Source organism: Thunnus albacares, chromosome 6 (assembly GCF_914725855.1).
Source record: "Thunnus albacares chromosome 6, fThuAlb1.1, whole genome shotgun sequence".
In the NCBI taxonomy this organism is placed as follows: domain Eukaryota; kingdom Metazoa; phylum Chordata; class Actinopteri; order Scombriformes; family Scombridae; genus Thunnus; species Thunnus albacares.
Genome location: NC_058111.1, coordinates 5205035 through 5219421, shown reverse-complemented (window position 1 = coordinate 5219421; position 14387 = coordinate 5205035). Strand labels below are relative to the sequence as shown.

Below are 14387 nucleotides of genomic sequence, written 5' to 3'. Positions count from 1 at the left end.
ACATACTGTATGTCTCGTGCAGTATTTTCCTGAGAAGTTCTTGGCCACGCCCGTGGGCTCAGAGGACTAAAGCGTAGAGTTAGGTTCACCAACTGTGAGCATTCAAAGTTTTCAACCAGATGATTATGAAAAGGCAAAAGCTGCCTGAGAACAGAAGGTAAATGTCCTCCAGAAGGTCAGGCATAGTTATGTTCCTCATCAAGAAAGTATCGTGGTGACACAACACAATATCCTTTTGTAATGGCGTGATTGTGGGACATCAGCCTCCAAACAAAAAGCAGTGGATGCTGTCTGGCTCCACAGAAAAGAAGGTAATGGAGAATGCGGGCATCGATCCCGCTACCTCTCGCATGCTAAGCGAGCGCTCTACCATTTGAGCTAATTCCCCTCTTAAAGAAGATTACGAGAGAGGTGCCAACAGGTCGCAAAATACTCGAAAGCAATTGCTTCCCTGTCTTTGTATAAGGGACGTGGTTGTAAGAGGACTCTCAGCAGCAGCAGGCCAGTTAGCTCAGCTGGTTAGAGCGTGGTGCTAATAACGCCAAGGTCACAGGTTCGATCCCTGTACTGGCCAGGAACTGTTGTTGTAAAGGCACAAGTCCTTGCGCCGCCTACAGATGGAAAGAAAGTTGACGTAAACCTCCCACTGTTCCCAACCCATGGGTTGACCAACAGTGCCACATTGTCTCACACGAAAGCTTCACGTCCAAAGTCCAGCTCCTTCTTACTCTAGACTACTACCAACGTAGCCCCGTTGAAATGTACTCGCCCCTGTCCACGTGACCACGTGGCCTAAAGGACAAGGCGTCTGACTTCGGATCAGAAGATTGAGGGTTCGAATCCCTTCGTGGTTGGATGCCCCCACTTCTGTCGGATTCGCGTATGTGTCTGTTGAGTAAAGAAAATCCCCATGAGAGGCTGTGAACATTGGACATCAAGCAATGCGACGTGGCTGACTATGGGTCAAAACTACTAGCGGTCACAGAGATGCAGGAGATTACAAAAGGTGTGTGGTGAAAGCTTTAGGAACTTAGAGGAAATATGTCTTCTCTGTGATCAACATTTGTGTCAGAGGGTGTCCCCGTAAGAATTCGGCACCCTTGCTCTGCTTATTATGAGCACAATCGGCAGGAGTAACGCTCTGGAGGAATCCTGCTTTACGTCAGTTCCTTCGAATCAAGGCATTGTGTGTTTCCTGCCATGAAGATTCGGATGCACAGCGTTGACTTCACGATGCTGCGACATTGACTTTCAGGGCAAAGACCCATTTTACACCAAAGAAGAAACGGGAATGGAGAATGCGGGCGTCGATCCCGCTGCCTCTCACATGCAAAGCGAGCGCTCTACCATTTGAGCTAATTCCCCTCTGGAGGTGCCACCTGGGGAAGTATTCACCAGGTGCTGAAGATTTCCAATGAAGTTAGTGACTGGTTTTCCCCATTGACATACTGTATGTCTCGTGCAGTATTTTCCTGAGAAGTTCTTGGCCACGCCCGTGGGCTCAGAGGACTAAAGCGTAGAGTTAGGTTCACCAACTGTGAGCATTCAAAGTTTTCAACCAGATGATTATGAAAAGGCAAAAGCTGCCTGAGAACAGAAGGTAAATGTCCTCCAGAAGGTCAGGCATAGTTATGTTCCTCATCAAGAAAGTATCGTGGTGACACAACACAATATCCTTTTGTAATGGCGTGATTGTGGGACATCAGCCTCCAAACAAAAAGCAGTGGATGCTGTCTGGCTCCACAGAAAAGAAGGTAATGGAGAATGCGGGCATCGATCCCGCTACCTCTCGCATGCTAAGCGAGCGCTCTACCATTTGAGCTAATTCCCCTCTTAAAGAAGATTACGAGAGAGGTGCCAACAGGTCGCAAAATACTCGAAAGCAATTGCTTCCCTGTCTTTGTATAAGGGACGTGGTTGTAAGAGGACTCTCAGCAGCAGCAGGCCAGTTAGCTCAGCTGGTTAGAGCGTGGTGCTAATAACGCCAAGGTCACAGGTTCGATCCCTGTACTGGCCAGGAACTGTTGTTGTAAAGGCACAAGTCCTTGCGCCGCCTACAGATGGAAAGAAAGTTGACGTAAACCTCCCACTGTTCCCAACCCATGGGTTGACCAACAGTGCCACATTGTCTCACACGAAAGCTTCACGTCCAAAGTCCAGCTCCTTCTTACTCTAGACTACTACCAACGTAGCCCCGTTGAAATGTACTCGCCCCTGTCCACGTGACCACGTGGCCTAAAGGACAAGGCGTCTGACTTCGGATCAGAAGATTGAGGGTTCGAATCCCTTCGTGGTTGGATGCCCCCACTTCTGTCGGATTCGCGTATGTGTCTGTTGAGTAAAGAAAATCCCCATGAGAGGCTGTGAACATTGGACATCAGGCAATGCGATGTGGCTGACTATGGGTCAAAACTACTAGCGGTCACAGAGATGCAGGAGATTACAAAAGGTGTGTGGTGAAAGCTTTAGGAACTTAGAGGAAATATGTCTTCTCTGTGATCAACATTTGTGTCAGAGGGTGTCCCCGTAAGAATTCGGCACCCTTGCTCTGCTTATTATGAGCACAATCGGCAGGAGTAACGCTCTGGAGGAATCCTGCTTTACGTCAGTTCCTTCGAATCAAGGCATTGTGTGTTTCCTGCCATGAAGATTCGGATGCACAGCGTTGACTTCACGATGCTGCGACATTGACTTTCAGGGCAAAGACCCATTTTACACCAAAGAAGAAACGGGAATGGAGAATGCGGGCGTCGATCCCGCTGCCTCTCACATGCAAAGCGAGCGCTCTACCATTTGAGCTAATTCCCCTCTGGAGGTGCCACCTGGGGAAGTATTCACCAGGTGCTGAAGATTTCCAATGAAGTTAGTGACTGGTTTTCCCCATTGACATACTGTATGTCTCGTGCAGTATTTTCCTGAGAAGTTCTTGGCCACGCCCGTGGGCTCAGAGGACTAAAGCGTAGAGTTAGGTTCACCAACTGTGAGCATTCAAAGTTTTCAACCAGATGATTATGAAAAGGCAAAAGCTGCCTGAGAACAGAAGGTAAATGTCCTCCAGAAGGTCAGGCATAGTTATGTTCCTCATCAAGAAAGTATCGTGGTGACACAACACAATATCCTTTTGTAATGGCGTGATTGTGGGACATCAGCCTCCAAACAAAAAGCAGTGGATGCTGTCTGGCTCCACAGAAAAGAAGGTAATGGAGAATGCGGGCATCGATCCCGCTACCTCTCGCATGCTAAGCGAGCGCTCTACCATTTGAGCTAATTCCCCTCTTAAAGAAGATTACGAGAGAGGTGCCAACAGGTCGCAAAATACTCGAAAGCAATTGCTTCCCTGTCTTTGTATAAGGGACGTGGTTGTAAGAGGACTCTCAGCAGCAGCAGGCCAGTTAGCTCAGCTGGTTAGAGCGTGGTGCTAATAACGCCAAGGTCACAGGTTCGATCCCTGTACTGGCCAGGAACTGTTGTTGTAAAGGCACAAGTCCTTGCGCCGCCTACAGATGGAAAGAAAGTTGACGTAAACCTCCCACTGTTCCCAACCCATGGGTTGACCAACAGTGCCACATTGTCTCACACGAAAGCTTCACGTCCAAAGTCCAGCTCCTTCTTACTCTAGACTACTACCAACGTAGCCCCGTTGAAATGTACTCGCCCCTGTCCACGTGACCACGTGGCCTAAAGGACAAGGCGTCTGACTTCGGATCAGAAGATTGAGGGTTCGAATCCCTTCGTGGTTGGATGCCCCCACTTCTGTCGGATTCGCGTATGTGTCTGTTGAGTAAAGAAAATCCCCATGAGAGGCTGTGAACATTGGACATCAAGCAATGCGACGTGGCTGACTATGGGTCAAAACTACTAGCGGTCACAGAGATGCAGGAGATTACAAAAGGTGTGTGGTGAAAGCTTTAGGAACTTAGAGGAAATATGTCTTCTCTGTGATCAACATTTGTGTCAGAGGGTGTCCCCGTAAGAATTCGGCACCCTTGCTCTGCTTATTATGAGCACAATCGGCAGGAGTAACGCTCTGGAGGAATCCTGCTTTACGTCAGTTCCTTCGAATCAAGGCATTGTGTGTTTCCTGCCATGAAGATTCGGATGCACAGCGTTGACTTCACGATGCTGCGACATTGACTTTCAGGGCAAAGACCCATTTTACACCAAAGAAGAAACGGGAATGGAGAATGCGGGCGTCGATCCCGCTGCCTCTCACATGCAAAGCGAGCGCTCTACCATTTGAGCTAATTCCCCTCTGGAGGTGCCACCTGGGGAAGTATTCACCAGGTGCTGAAGATTTCCAATGAAGTTAGTGACTGGTTTTCCCCATTGACATACTGTATGTCTCGTGCAGTATTTTCCTGAGAAGTTCTTGGCCACGCCCGTGGGCTCAGAGGACTAAAGCGTAGAGTTAGGTTCACCAACTGTGAGCATTCAAAGTTTTCAACCAGATGATTATGAAAAGGCAAAAGCTGCCTGAGAACAGAAGGTAAATGTCCTCCAGAAGGTCAGGCATAGTTATGTTCCTCATCAAGAAAGTGTCGTGGTGACACAACACAATATCCTTTTGTAATGGCGTGATTGTGGGACATCAGCCTCCAAACAAAAAGCAGTGGATGCTGTCTGGCTCCACAGAAAAGAAGGTAATGGAGAATGCGGGCATCGATCCCGCTACCTCTCGCATGCTAAGCGAGCGCTCTACCATTTGAGCTAATTCCCCTCTTAAAGAAGATTACGAGAGAGGTGCCAACAGGTCGCAAAATACTCGAAAGCAATTGCTTCCCTGTCTTTGTATAAGGGACGTGGTTGTAAGAGGACTCTCAGCAGCAGCAGGCCAGTTAGCTCAGCTGGTTAGAGCGTGGTGCTAATAACGCCAAGGTCACAGGTTCGATCCCTGTACTGGCCAGGAACTGTTGTTGTAAAGGCACAAGTCCTTGCGCCGCCTACAGATGGAAAGAAAGTTGACGTAAACCTCCCACTGTTCCCAACCCATGGGTTGACCAACAGTGCCACATTGTCTCACACGAAAGCTTCACGTCCAAAGTCCAGCTCCTTCTTACTCTAGACTACTACCAACGTAGCCCCGTTGAAATGTACTCGCCCCTGTCCACGTGACCACGTGGCCTAAAGGACAAGGCGTCTGACTTCGGATCAGAAGATTGAGGGTTCGAATCCCTTCGTGGTTGGATGCCCCCACTTCTGTCGGATTCGCGTATGTGTCTGTTGAGTAAAGAAAATCCCCATGAGAGGCTGTGAACATTGGACATCAGGCAATGCGACGTGGCTGACTATGGGTCAAAACTACTAGCGGTCACAGAGATGCAGGAGATTACAAAAGGTGTGTGGTGAAAGCTTTAGGAACTTAGAGGAAATATGTCTTCTCTGTGATCAACATTTGTGTCAGAGGGTGTCCCCGTAAGAATTCGGCACCCTTGCTCTGCTTATTATGAGCACAATCGGCAGGAGTAACGCTCTGGAGGAATCCTGCTTTACGTCAGTTCCTTCGAATCAAGGCATTGTGTGTTTCCTGCCATGAAGATTCGGATGCACAGCGTTGACTTCACGATGCTGCGACATTGACTTTCAGGGCAAAGACCCATTTTACACCAAAGAAGAAACGGGAATGGAGAATGCGGGCGTCGATCCCGCTGCCTCTCACATGCAAAGCGAGCGCTCTACCATTTGAGCTAATTCCCCTCTGGAGGTGCCACCTGGGGAAGTATTCACCAGGTGCTGAAGATTTCCAATGAAGTTAGTGACTGGTTTTCCCCATTGACATACTGTATGTCTCGTGCAGTATTTTCCTGAGAAGTTCTTGGCCACGCCCGTGGGCTCAGAGGACTAAAGCGTAGAGTTAGGTTCACCAACTGTGAGCATTCAAAGTTTTCAACCAGATGATTATGAAAAGGCAAAAGCTGCCTGAGAACAGAAGGTAAATGTCCTCCAGAAGGTCAGGCATAGTTATGTTCCTCATCAAGAAAGTATCGTGGTGACACAACACAATATCCTTTTGTAATGGCGTGATTGTGGGACATCAGCCTCCAAACAAAAAGCAGTGGATGCTGTCTGGCTCCACAGAAAAGAAGGTAATGGAGAATGCGGGCATCGATCCCGCTACCTCTCGCATGCTAAGCGAGCGCTCTACCATTTGAGCTAATTCCCCTCTTAAAGAAGATTACGAGAGAGGTGCCAACAGGTCGCAAAATACTCGAAAGCAATTGCTTCCCTGTCTTTGTATAAGGGACGTGGTTGTAAGAGGACTCTCAGCAGCAGCAGGCCAGTTAGCTCAGCTGGTTAGAGCGTGGTGCTAATAACGCCAAGGTCACAGGTTCGATCCCTGTACTGGCCAGGAACTGTTGTTGTAAAGGCACAAGTCCTTGCGCCGCCTACAGATGGAAAGAAAGTTGACGTAAACCTCCCACTGTTCCCAACCCATGGGTTGACCAACAGTGCCACATTGTCTCACACGAAAGCTTCACGTCCAAAGTCCAGCTCCTTCTTACTCTAGACTACTACCAACGTAGCCCCGTTGAAATGTACTCGCCCCTGTCCACGTGACCACGTGGCCTAAAGGACAAGGCGTCTGACTTCGGATCAGAAGATTGAGGGTTCGAATCCCTTCGTGGTTGGATGCCCCCACTTCTGTCGGATTCGCGTATGTGTCTGTTGAGTAAAGAAAATCCCCATGAGAGGCTGTGAACATTGGACATCAAGCAATGCGACGTGGCTGACTATGGGTCAAAACTACTAGCGGTCACAGAGATGCAGGAGATTACAAAAGGTGTGTGGTGAAAGCTTTAGGAACTTAGAGGAAATATGTCTTCTCTGTGATCAACATTTGTGTCAGAGGGTGTCCCCGTAAGAATTCGGCACCCTTGCTCTGCTTATTATGAGCACAATCGGCAGGAGTAACGCTCTGGAGGAATCCTGCTTTACGTCAGTTCCTTCGAATCAAGGCATTGTGTGTTTCCTGCCATGAAGATTCGGATGCACAGCGTTGACTTCACGATGCTGCGACATTGACTTTCAGGGCAAAGACCCATTTTACACCAAAGAAGAAACGGGAATGGAGAATGCGGGCGTCGATCCCGCTGCCTCTCACATGCAAAGCGAGCGCTCTACCATTTGAGCTAATTCCCCTCTGGAGGTGCCACCTGGGGAAGTATTCACCAGGTGCTGAAGATTTCCAATGAAGTTAGTGACTGGTTTTCCCCATTGACATACTGTATGTCTCGTGCAGTATTTTCCTGAGAAGTTCTTGGCCACGCCCGTGGGCTCAGAGGACTAAAGCGTAGAGTTAGGTTCACCAACTGTGAGCATTCAAAGTTTTCAACCAGATGATTATGAAAAGGCAAAAGCTGCCTGAGAACAGAAGGTAAATGTCCTCCAGAAGGTCAGGCATAGTTATGTTCCTCATCAAGAAAGTGTCGTGGTGACACAACACAATATCCTTTTGTAATGGCGTGATTGTGGGACATCAGCCTCCAAACAAAAAGCAGTGGATGCTGTCTGGCTCCACAGAAAAGAAGGTAATGGAGAATGCGGGCATCGATCCCGCTACCTCTCGCATGCTAAGCGAGCGCTCTACCATTTGAGCTAATTCCCCTCTTAAAGAAGATTACGAGAGAGGTGCCAACAGGTCGCAAAATACTCGAAAGCAATTGCTTCCCTGTCTTTGTATAAGGGACGTGGTTGTAAGAGGACTCTCAGCAGCAGCAGGCCAGTTAGCTCAGCTGGTTAGAGCGTGGTGCTAATAACGCCAAGGTCACAGGTTCGATCCCTGTACTGGCCAGGAACTGTTGTTGTAAAGGCACAAGTCCTTGCGCCGCCTACAGATGGAAAGAAAGTTGACGTAAACCTCCCACTGTTCCCAACCCATGGGTTGACCAACAGTGCCACATTGTCTCACACGAAAGCTTCACGTCCAAAGTCCAGCTCCTTCTTACTCTAGACTACTACCAACGTAGCCCCGTTGAAATGTACTCGCCCCTGTCCACGTGACCACGTGGCCTAAAGGACAAGGCGTCTGACTTCGGATCAGAAGATTGAGGGTTCGAATCCCTTCGTGGTTGGATGCCCCCACTTCTGTCGGATTCGCGTATGTGTCTGTTGAGTAAAGAAAATCCCCATGAGAGGCTGTGAACATTGGACATCAAGCAATGCGACGTGGCTGACTATGGGTCAAAACTACTAGCGGTCACAGAGATGCAGGAGATTACAAAAGGTGTGTGGTGAAAGCTTTAGGAACTTAGAGGAAATATGTCTTCTCTGTGATCAACATTTGTGTCAGAGGGTGTCCCCGTAAGAATTCGGCACCCTTGCTCTGCTTATTATGAGCACAATCGGCAGGAGTAACGCTCTGGAGGAATCCTGCTTTACGTCAGTTCCTTCGAATCAAGGCATTGTGTGTTTCCTGCCATGAAGATTCGGATGCACAGCGTTGACTTCACGATGCTGCGACATTGACTTTCAGGGCAAAGACCCATTTTACACCAAAGAAGAAACGGGAATGGAGAATGCGGGCGTCGATCCCGCTGCCTCTCACATGCAAAGCGAGCGCTCTACCATTTGAGCTAATTCCCCTCTGGAGGTGCCACCTGCGGAAGTATTCACCAGGTGCTGAAGATTTCCAATGAAGTTAGTGACTGGTTTTCCCCATTGACATACTGTATGTCTCGTGCAGTATTTTCCTGAGAAGTTCTTGGCCACGCCCGTGGGCTCAGAGGACTAAAGCGTAGAGTTAGGTTCACCAACTGTGAGCATTCAAAGTTTTCAACCAGATGATTATGAAAAGGCAAAAGCTGCCTGAGAACAGAAGGTAAATGTCCTCCAGAAGGTCAGGCATAGTTATGTTCCTCATCAAGAAAGTGTCGTGGTGACACAACACAATATCCTTTTGTAATGGCGTGATTGTGGGACATCAGCCTCCAAACAAAAAGCAGTGGATGCTGTCTGGCTCCACAGAAAAGAAGGTAATGGAGAATGCGGGCATCGATCCCGCTACCTCTCGCATGCTAAGCGAGCGCTCTACCATTTGAGCTAATTCCCCTCTTAAAGAAGATTACGAGAGAGGTGCCAACAGGTCGCAAAATACTCGAAAGCAATTGCTTCCCTGTCTTTGTATAAGGGACGTGGTTGTAAGAGGACTCTCAGCAGCAGCAGGCCAGTTAGCTCAGCTGGTTAGAGCGTGGTGCTAATAACGCCAAGGTCACAGGTTCGATCCCTGTACTGGCCAGGAACTGTTGTTGTAAAGGCACAAGTCCTTGCGCCGCCTACAGATGGAAAGAAAGTTGACGTAAACCTCCCACTGTTCCCAACCCATGGGTTGACCAACAGTGCCACATTGTCTCACACGAAAGCTTCACGTCCAAAGTCCAGCTCCTTCTTACTCTAGACTACTACCAACGTAGCCCCGTTGAAATGTACTCGCCCCTGTCCACGTGACCACGTGGCCTAAAGGACAAGGCGTCTGACTTCGGATCAGAAGATTGAGGGTTCGAATCCCTTCGTGGTTGGATGCCCCCACTTCTGTCGGATTCGCGTATGTGTCTGTTGAGTAAAGAAAATCCCCATGAGAGGCTGTGAACATTGGACATCAAGCAATGCGACGTGGCTGACTATGGGTCAAAACTACTAGCGGTCACAGAGATGCAGGAGATTACAAAAGGTGTGTGGTGAAAGCTTTAGGAACTTAGAGGAAATATGTCTTCTCTGTGATCAACATTTGTGTCAGAGGGTGTCCCCGTAAGAATTCGGCACCCTTGCTCTGCTTATTATGAGCACAATCGGCAGGAGTAACGCTCTGGAGGAATCCTGCTTTACGTCAGTTCCTTCGAATCAAGGCATTGTGTGTTTCCTGCCATGAAGATTCGGATGCACAGCGTTGACTTCACGATGCTGCGACATTGACTTTCAGGGCAAAGACCCATTTTACACCAAAGAAGAAACGGGAATGGAGAATGCGGGCGTCGATCCCGCTGCCTCTCACATGCAAAGCGAGCGCTCTACCATTTGAGCTAATTCCCCTCTGGAGGTGCCACCTGCGGAAGTATTCACCAGGTGCTGAAGATTTCCAATGAAGTTAGTGACTGGTTTTCCCCATTGACATACTGTATGTCTCGTGCAGTATTTTCCTGAGAAGTTCTTGGCCACGCCCGTGGGCTCAGAGGACTAAAGCGTAGAGTTAGGTTCACCAACTGTGAGCATTCAAAGTTTTCAACCAGATGATTATGAAAAGGCAAAAGCTGCCTGAGAACAGAAGGTAAATGTCCTCCAGAAGGTCAGGCATAGTTATGTTCCTCATCAAGAAAGTATCGTGGTGACACAACACAATATCCTTTTGTAATGGCGTGATTGTGGGACATCAGCCTCCAAACAAAAAGCAGTGGATGCTGTCTGGCTCCACAGAAAAGAAGGTAATGGAGAATGCGGGCATCGATCCCGCTACCTCTCGCATGCTAAGCGAGCGCTCTACCATTTGAGCTAATTCCCCTCTTAAAGAAGATTACGAGAGAGGTGCCAACAGGTCGCAAAATACTCGAAAGCAATTGCTTCCCTGTCTTTGTATAAGGGACGAGGTTGTAAGAGGACTCTCAGCAGCAGCAGGCCAGTTAGCTCAGCTGGTTAGAGCGTGGTGCTAATAACGCCAAGGTCACAGGTTCGATCCCTGTACTGGCCAGCAACTGTTGTTGTAAAGGCACAAGTCCTTGCGCCGCCTACAGATGGAAAGAAAGTTGACGTAAACCTCCCACTGTTCCCAACCCATGGGTTGACCAACAGTGCCACATTGTCTCACACGAAAGCTTCACGTCCAAAGTCCAGCTCCTTCTTACTCTAGACTACTACCAACGTAGCCCCGTTGAAATGTACTCGCCCCTGTCCACGTGACCACGTGGCCTAAAGGACAAGGCGTCTGACTTCGGATCAGAAGATTGAGGGTTCGAATCCCTTCGTGGTTGGATGCCCCCACTTCTGTCGGATTCGCGTATGTGTCTGTTGAGTAAAGAAAATCCCCATGAGAGGCTGTGAACATTGGACATCAAGCAATGCGACGTGGCTGACTATGGGTCAAAACTACTAGCGGTCACAGAGATGCAGGAGATTACAAAAGGTGTGTGGTGAAAGCTTTAGGAACTTAGAGGAAATATGTCTTCTCTGTGATCAACATTTGTGTCAGAGGGTGTCCCCGTAAGAATTCGGCACCCTTGCTCTGCTTATTATGAGCACAATCGGCAGGAGTAACGCTCTGGAGGAATCCTGCTTTACGTCAGTTCCTTCGAATCAAGGCATTGTGTGTTTCCTGCCATGAAGATTCGGATGCACAGCGTTGACTTCACGATGCTGCGACATTGACTTTCAGGGCAAAGACCCATTTTACACCAAAGAAGAAACGGGAATGGAGAATGCGGGCGTCGATCCCGCTGCCTCTCACATGCAAAGCGAGCGCTCTACCATTTGAGCTAATTCCCCTCTGGAGGTGCCACCTGGGGAAGTATTCACCAGGTGCTGAAGATTTCCAATGAAGTTAGTGACTGGTTTTCCCCATTGACATACTGTATGTCTCGTGCAGTATTTTCCTGAGAAGTTCTTGGCCACGCCCGTGGGCTCAGAGGACTAAAGCGTAGAGTTAGGTTCACCAACTGTGAGCATTCAAAGTTTTCAACCAGATGATTATGAAAAGGCAAAAGCTGCCTGAGAACAGAAGGTAAATGTCCTCCAGAAGGTCAGGCATAGTTATGTTCCTCATCAAGAAAGTGTCGTGGTGACACAACACAATATCCTTTTGTAATGGCGTGATTGTGGGACATCAGCCTCCAAACAAAAAGCAGTGGATGCTGTCTGGCTCCACAGAAAAGAAGGTAATGGAGAATGCGGGCATCGATCCCGCTACCTCTCGCATGCTAAGCGAGCGCTCTACCATTTGAGCTAATTCCCCTCTTAAAGAAGATTACGAGAGAGGTGCCAACAGGTCGCAAAATACTCGAAAGCAATTGCTTCCCTGTCTTTGTATAAGGGACGTGGTTGTAAGAGGACTCTCAGCAGCAGCAGGCCAGTTAGCTCAGCTGGTTAGAGCGTGGTGCTAATAACGCCAAGGTCACAGGTTCGATCCCTGTACTGGCCAGGAACTGTTGTTGTAAAGGCACAAGTCCTTGCGCCGCCTACAGATGGAAAGAAAGTTGACGTAAACCTCCCACTGTTCCCAACCCATGGGTTGACCAACAGTGCCACATTGTCTCACACGAAAGCTTCACGTCCAAAGTCCAGCTCCTTCTTACTCTAGACTACTACCAACGTAGCCCCGTTGAAATGTACTCGCCCCTGTCCACGTGACCACGTGGCCTAAAGGACAAGGCGTCTGACTTCGGATCAGAAGATTGAGGGTTCGAATCCCTTCGTGGTTGGATGCCCCCACTTCTGTCGGATTCGCGTATGTGTCTGTTGAGTAAAGAAAATCCCCATGAGAGGCTGTGAACATTGGACATCAGGCAATGCGACGTGGCTGACTATGGGTCAAAACTACTAGCGGTCACAGAGATGCAGGAGATTACAAAAGGTGTGTGGTGAAAGCTTTAGGAACTTAGAGGAAATATGTCTTCTCTGTGATCAACATTTGTGTCAGAGGGTGTCCCCGTAAGAATTCGGCACCCTTGCTCTGCTTATTATGAGCACAATCGGCAGGAGTAACGCTCTGGAGGAATCCTGCTTTACGTCAGTTCCTTCGAATCAAGGCATTGTGTGTTTCCTGCCATGAAGATTCGGATGCACAGCGTTGACTTCACGATGCTGCGACATTGACTTTCAGGGCAAAGACCCATTTTACACCAAAGAAGAAACGGGAATGGAGAATGCGGGCGTCGATCCCGCTGCCTCTCACATGCAAAGCGAGCGCTCTACCATTTGAGCTAATTCCCCTCTGGAGGTGCCACCTGGGGAAGTATTCACCAGGTGCTGAAGATTTCCAATGAAGTTAGTGACTGGTTTTCCCCATTGACATACTGTATGTCTCGTGCAGTATTTTCCTGAGAAGTTCTTGGCCACGCCCGTGGGCTCAGAGGACTAAAGCGTAGAGTTAGGTTCACCAACTGTGAGCATTCAAAGTTTTCAACCAGATGATTATGAAAAGGCAAAAGCTGCCTGAGAACAGAAGGTAAATGTCCTCCAGAAGGTCAGGCATAGTTATGTTCCTCATCAAGAAAGTATCGTGGTGACACAACACAATATCCTTTTGTAATGGCGTGATTGTGGGACATCAGCCTCCAAACAAAAAGCAGTGGATGCTGTCTGGCTCCACAGAAAAGAAGGTAATGGAGAATGCGGGCATCGATCCCGCTACCTCTCGCATGCTAAGCGAGCGCTCTACCATTTGAGCTAATTCCCCTCTTAAAGAAGATTACGAGAGAGGTGCCAACAGGTCGCAAAATACTCGAAAGCAATTGCTTCCCTGTCTTTGTATAAGGGACGTGGTTGTAAGAGGACTCTCAGCAGCAGCAGGCCAGTTAGCTCAGCTGGTTAGAGCGTGGTGCTAATAACGCCAAGGTCACAGGTTCGATCCCTGTACTGGCCAGGAACTGTTGTTGTAAAGGCACAAGTCCTTGCGCCGCCTACAGATGGAAAGAAAGTTGACGTAAACCTCCCACTGTTCCCAACCCATGGGTTGACCAACAGTGCCACATTGTCTCACACGAAAGCTTCACGTCCAAAGTCCAGCTCCTTCTTACTCTAGACTACTACCAACGTAGCCCCGTTGAAATGTACTCGCCCCTGTCCACGTGACCACGTGGCCTAAAGGACAAGGCGTCTGACTTCGGATCAGAAGATTGAGGGTTCGAATCCCTTCGTGGTTGGATGCCCCCACTTCTGTCGGATTCGCGTATGTGTCTGTTGAGTAAAGAAAATCCCCATGAGAGGCTGTGAACATTGGACATCAGGCAATGCGACGTGGCTGACTATGGGTCAAAACTACTAGCGGTCACAGAGATGCAGGAGATTACAAAAGGTGTGTGGTGAAAGCTTTAGGAACTTAGAGGAAATATGTCTTCTCTGTGATCAACATTTGTGTCAGAGGGTGTCCCCGTAAGAATTCGGCACCCTTGCTCTGCTTATTATGAGCACAATCGGCAGGAGTAACGCTCTGGAGGAATCCTGCTTTACGTCAGTTCCTTCGAATCAAGGCATTGTGTGTTTCCTGCCATGAAGATTCGGATGCACAGCGTTGACTTCACGATGCTGCGACATTGACTTTCAGGGCAAAGACCCATTTTACACCAAAGAAGAAACGGGAATGGAGAATGCGGGCGTCGATCCCGCTGCCTCTCACATGCAAAGCGAGCGCTCTACCATTTGAGCTAATTCCCCTCTGGAGGTGCCACCTGGGGAAGTATTCACCAGGT

The 14387-nt window shown here is 48.8% G+C and overlaps 30 non-coding genes across 30 annotated transcripts; 20 read left to right on the top strand and 10 right to left on the bottom strand.

The window, feature by feature from the left end:
• Positions 1–315: 315 nt before the first annotated feature.
• Positions 316–388, bottom strand: trnaa-agc. The gene has a single exon. It is a non-coding gene; the product is annotated as a tRNA-Ala (tRNA).
• A 112-nt stretch (positions 389–500) lies between these two features.
• On the top strand, positions 501–574 carry trnai-aau. Its single transcript has one exon. It is a non-coding gene; the product is annotated as a tRNA-Ile (tRNA).
• A 207-nt stretch (positions 575–781) lies between these two features.
• On the top strand, positions 782–854 carry trnar-ucg. The gene has a single exon. It is a non-coding gene; the product is annotated as a tRNA-Arg (tRNA).
• A 904-nt stretch (positions 855–1758) lies between these two features.
• On the bottom strand, positions 1759–1831 carry trnaa-agc. Its single transcript has one exon. It is a non-coding gene; the product is annotated as a tRNA-Ala (tRNA).
• A 112-nt stretch (positions 1832–1943) lies between these two features.
• On the top strand, positions 1944–2017 carry trnai-aau. The gene has a single exon. It is a non-coding gene; the product is annotated as a tRNA-Ile (tRNA).
• Positions 2018–2224: 207 nt separating this feature from the next.
• trnar-ucg lies at positions 2225–2297 on the top strand. The gene has a single exon. It is a non-coding gene; the product is annotated as a tRNA-Arg (tRNA).
• A 904-nt stretch (positions 2298–3201) lies between these two features.
• On the bottom strand, positions 3202–3274 carry trnaa-agc. The gene has a single exon. It is a non-coding gene; the product is annotated as a tRNA-Ala (tRNA).
• A 112-nt stretch (positions 3275–3386) lies between these two features.
• Positions 3387–3460, top strand: trnai-aau. Its single transcript has one exon. It is a non-coding gene; the product is annotated as a tRNA-Ile (tRNA).
• Positions 3461–3667: 207 nt separating this feature from the next.
• trnar-ucg lies at positions 3668–3740 on the top strand. The gene has a single exon. It is a non-coding gene; the product is annotated as a tRNA-Arg (tRNA).
• Positions 3741–4644: 904 nt separating this feature from the next.
• Positions 4645–4717, bottom strand: trnaa-agc. Its single transcript has one exon. It is a non-coding gene; the product is annotated as a tRNA-Ala (tRNA).
• A 112-nt stretch (positions 4718–4829) lies between these two features.
• Positions 4830–4903, top strand: trnai-aau. The gene has a single exon. It is a non-coding gene; the product is annotated as a tRNA-Ile (tRNA).
• A 207-nt stretch (positions 4904–5110) lies between these two features.
• On the top strand, positions 5111–5183 carry trnar-ucg. The gene has a single exon. It is a non-coding gene; the product is annotated as a tRNA-Arg (tRNA).
• Positions 5184–6087: 904 nt separating this feature from the next.
• Positions 6088–6160, bottom strand: trnaa-agc. Its single transcript has one exon. It is a non-coding gene; the product is annotated as a tRNA-Ala (tRNA).
• A 112-nt stretch (positions 6161–6272) lies between these two features.
• On the top strand, positions 6273–6346 carry trnai-aau. The gene has a single exon. It is a non-coding gene; the product is annotated as a tRNA-Ile (tRNA).
• A 207-nt stretch (positions 6347–6553) lies between these two features.
• On the top strand, positions 6554–6626 carry trnar-ucg. Its single transcript has one exon. It is a non-coding gene; the product is annotated as a tRNA-Arg (tRNA).
• Positions 6627–7530: 904 nt separating this feature from the next.
• trnaa-agc lies at positions 7531–7603 on the bottom strand. The gene has a single exon. It is a non-coding gene; the product is annotated as a tRNA-Ala (tRNA).
• Positions 7604–7715: 112 nt separating this feature from the next.
• trnai-aau lies at positions 7716–7789 on the top strand. Its single transcript has one exon. It is a non-coding gene; the product is annotated as a tRNA-Ile (tRNA).
• Positions 7790–7996: 207 nt separating this feature from the next.
• Positions 7997–8069, top strand: trnar-ucg. The gene has a single exon. It is a non-coding gene; the product is annotated as a tRNA-Arg (tRNA).
• Positions 8070–8973: 904 nt separating this feature from the next.
• Positions 8974–9046, bottom strand: trnaa-agc. The gene has a single exon. It is a non-coding gene; the product is annotated as a tRNA-Ala (tRNA).
• A 112-nt stretch (positions 9047–9158) lies between these two features.
• Positions 9159–9232, top strand: trnai-aau. The gene has a single exon. It is a non-coding gene; the product is annotated as a tRNA-Ile (tRNA).
• Positions 9233–9439: 207 nt separating this feature from the next.
• Positions 9440–9512, top strand: trnar-ucg. Its single transcript has one exon. It is a non-coding gene; the product is annotated as a tRNA-Arg (tRNA).
• Positions 9513–10416: 904 nt separating this feature from the next.
• Positions 10417–10489, bottom strand: trnaa-agc. Its single transcript has one exon. It is a non-coding gene; the product is annotated as a tRNA-Ala (tRNA).
• A 112-nt stretch (positions 10490–10601) lies between these two features.
• trnai-aau lies at positions 10602–10675 on the top strand. The gene has a single exon. It is a non-coding gene; the product is annotated as a tRNA-Ile (tRNA).
• Positions 10676–10882: 207 nt separating this feature from the next.
• Positions 10883–10955, top strand: trnar-ucg. Its single transcript has one exon. It is a non-coding gene; the product is annotated as a tRNA-Arg (tRNA).
• A 904-nt stretch (positions 10956–11859) lies between these two features.
• trnaa-agc lies at positions 11860–11932 on the bottom strand. Its single transcript has one exon. It is a non-coding gene; the product is annotated as a tRNA-Ala (tRNA).
• A 112-nt stretch (positions 11933–12044) lies between these two features.
• trnai-aau lies at positions 12045–12118 on the top strand. Its single transcript has one exon. It is a non-coding gene; the product is annotated as a tRNA-Ile (tRNA).
• A 207-nt stretch (positions 12119–12325) lies between these two features.
• Positions 12326–12398, top strand: trnar-ucg. The gene has a single exon. It is a non-coding gene; the product is annotated as a tRNA-Arg (tRNA).
• Positions 12399–13302: 904 nt separating this feature from the next.
• trnaa-agc lies at positions 13303–13375 on the bottom strand. The gene has a single exon. It is a non-coding gene; the product is annotated as a tRNA-Ala (tRNA).
• Positions 13376–13487: 112 nt separating this feature from the next.
• On the top strand, positions 13488–13561 carry trnai-aau. The gene has a single exon. It is a non-coding gene; the product is annotated as a tRNA-Ile (tRNA).
• A 207-nt stretch (positions 13562–13768) lies between these two features.
• Positions 13769–13841, top strand: trnar-ucg. Its single transcript has one exon. It is a non-coding gene; the product is annotated as a tRNA-Arg (tRNA).
• Positions 13842–14387: the final 546 nt, after the last annotated feature.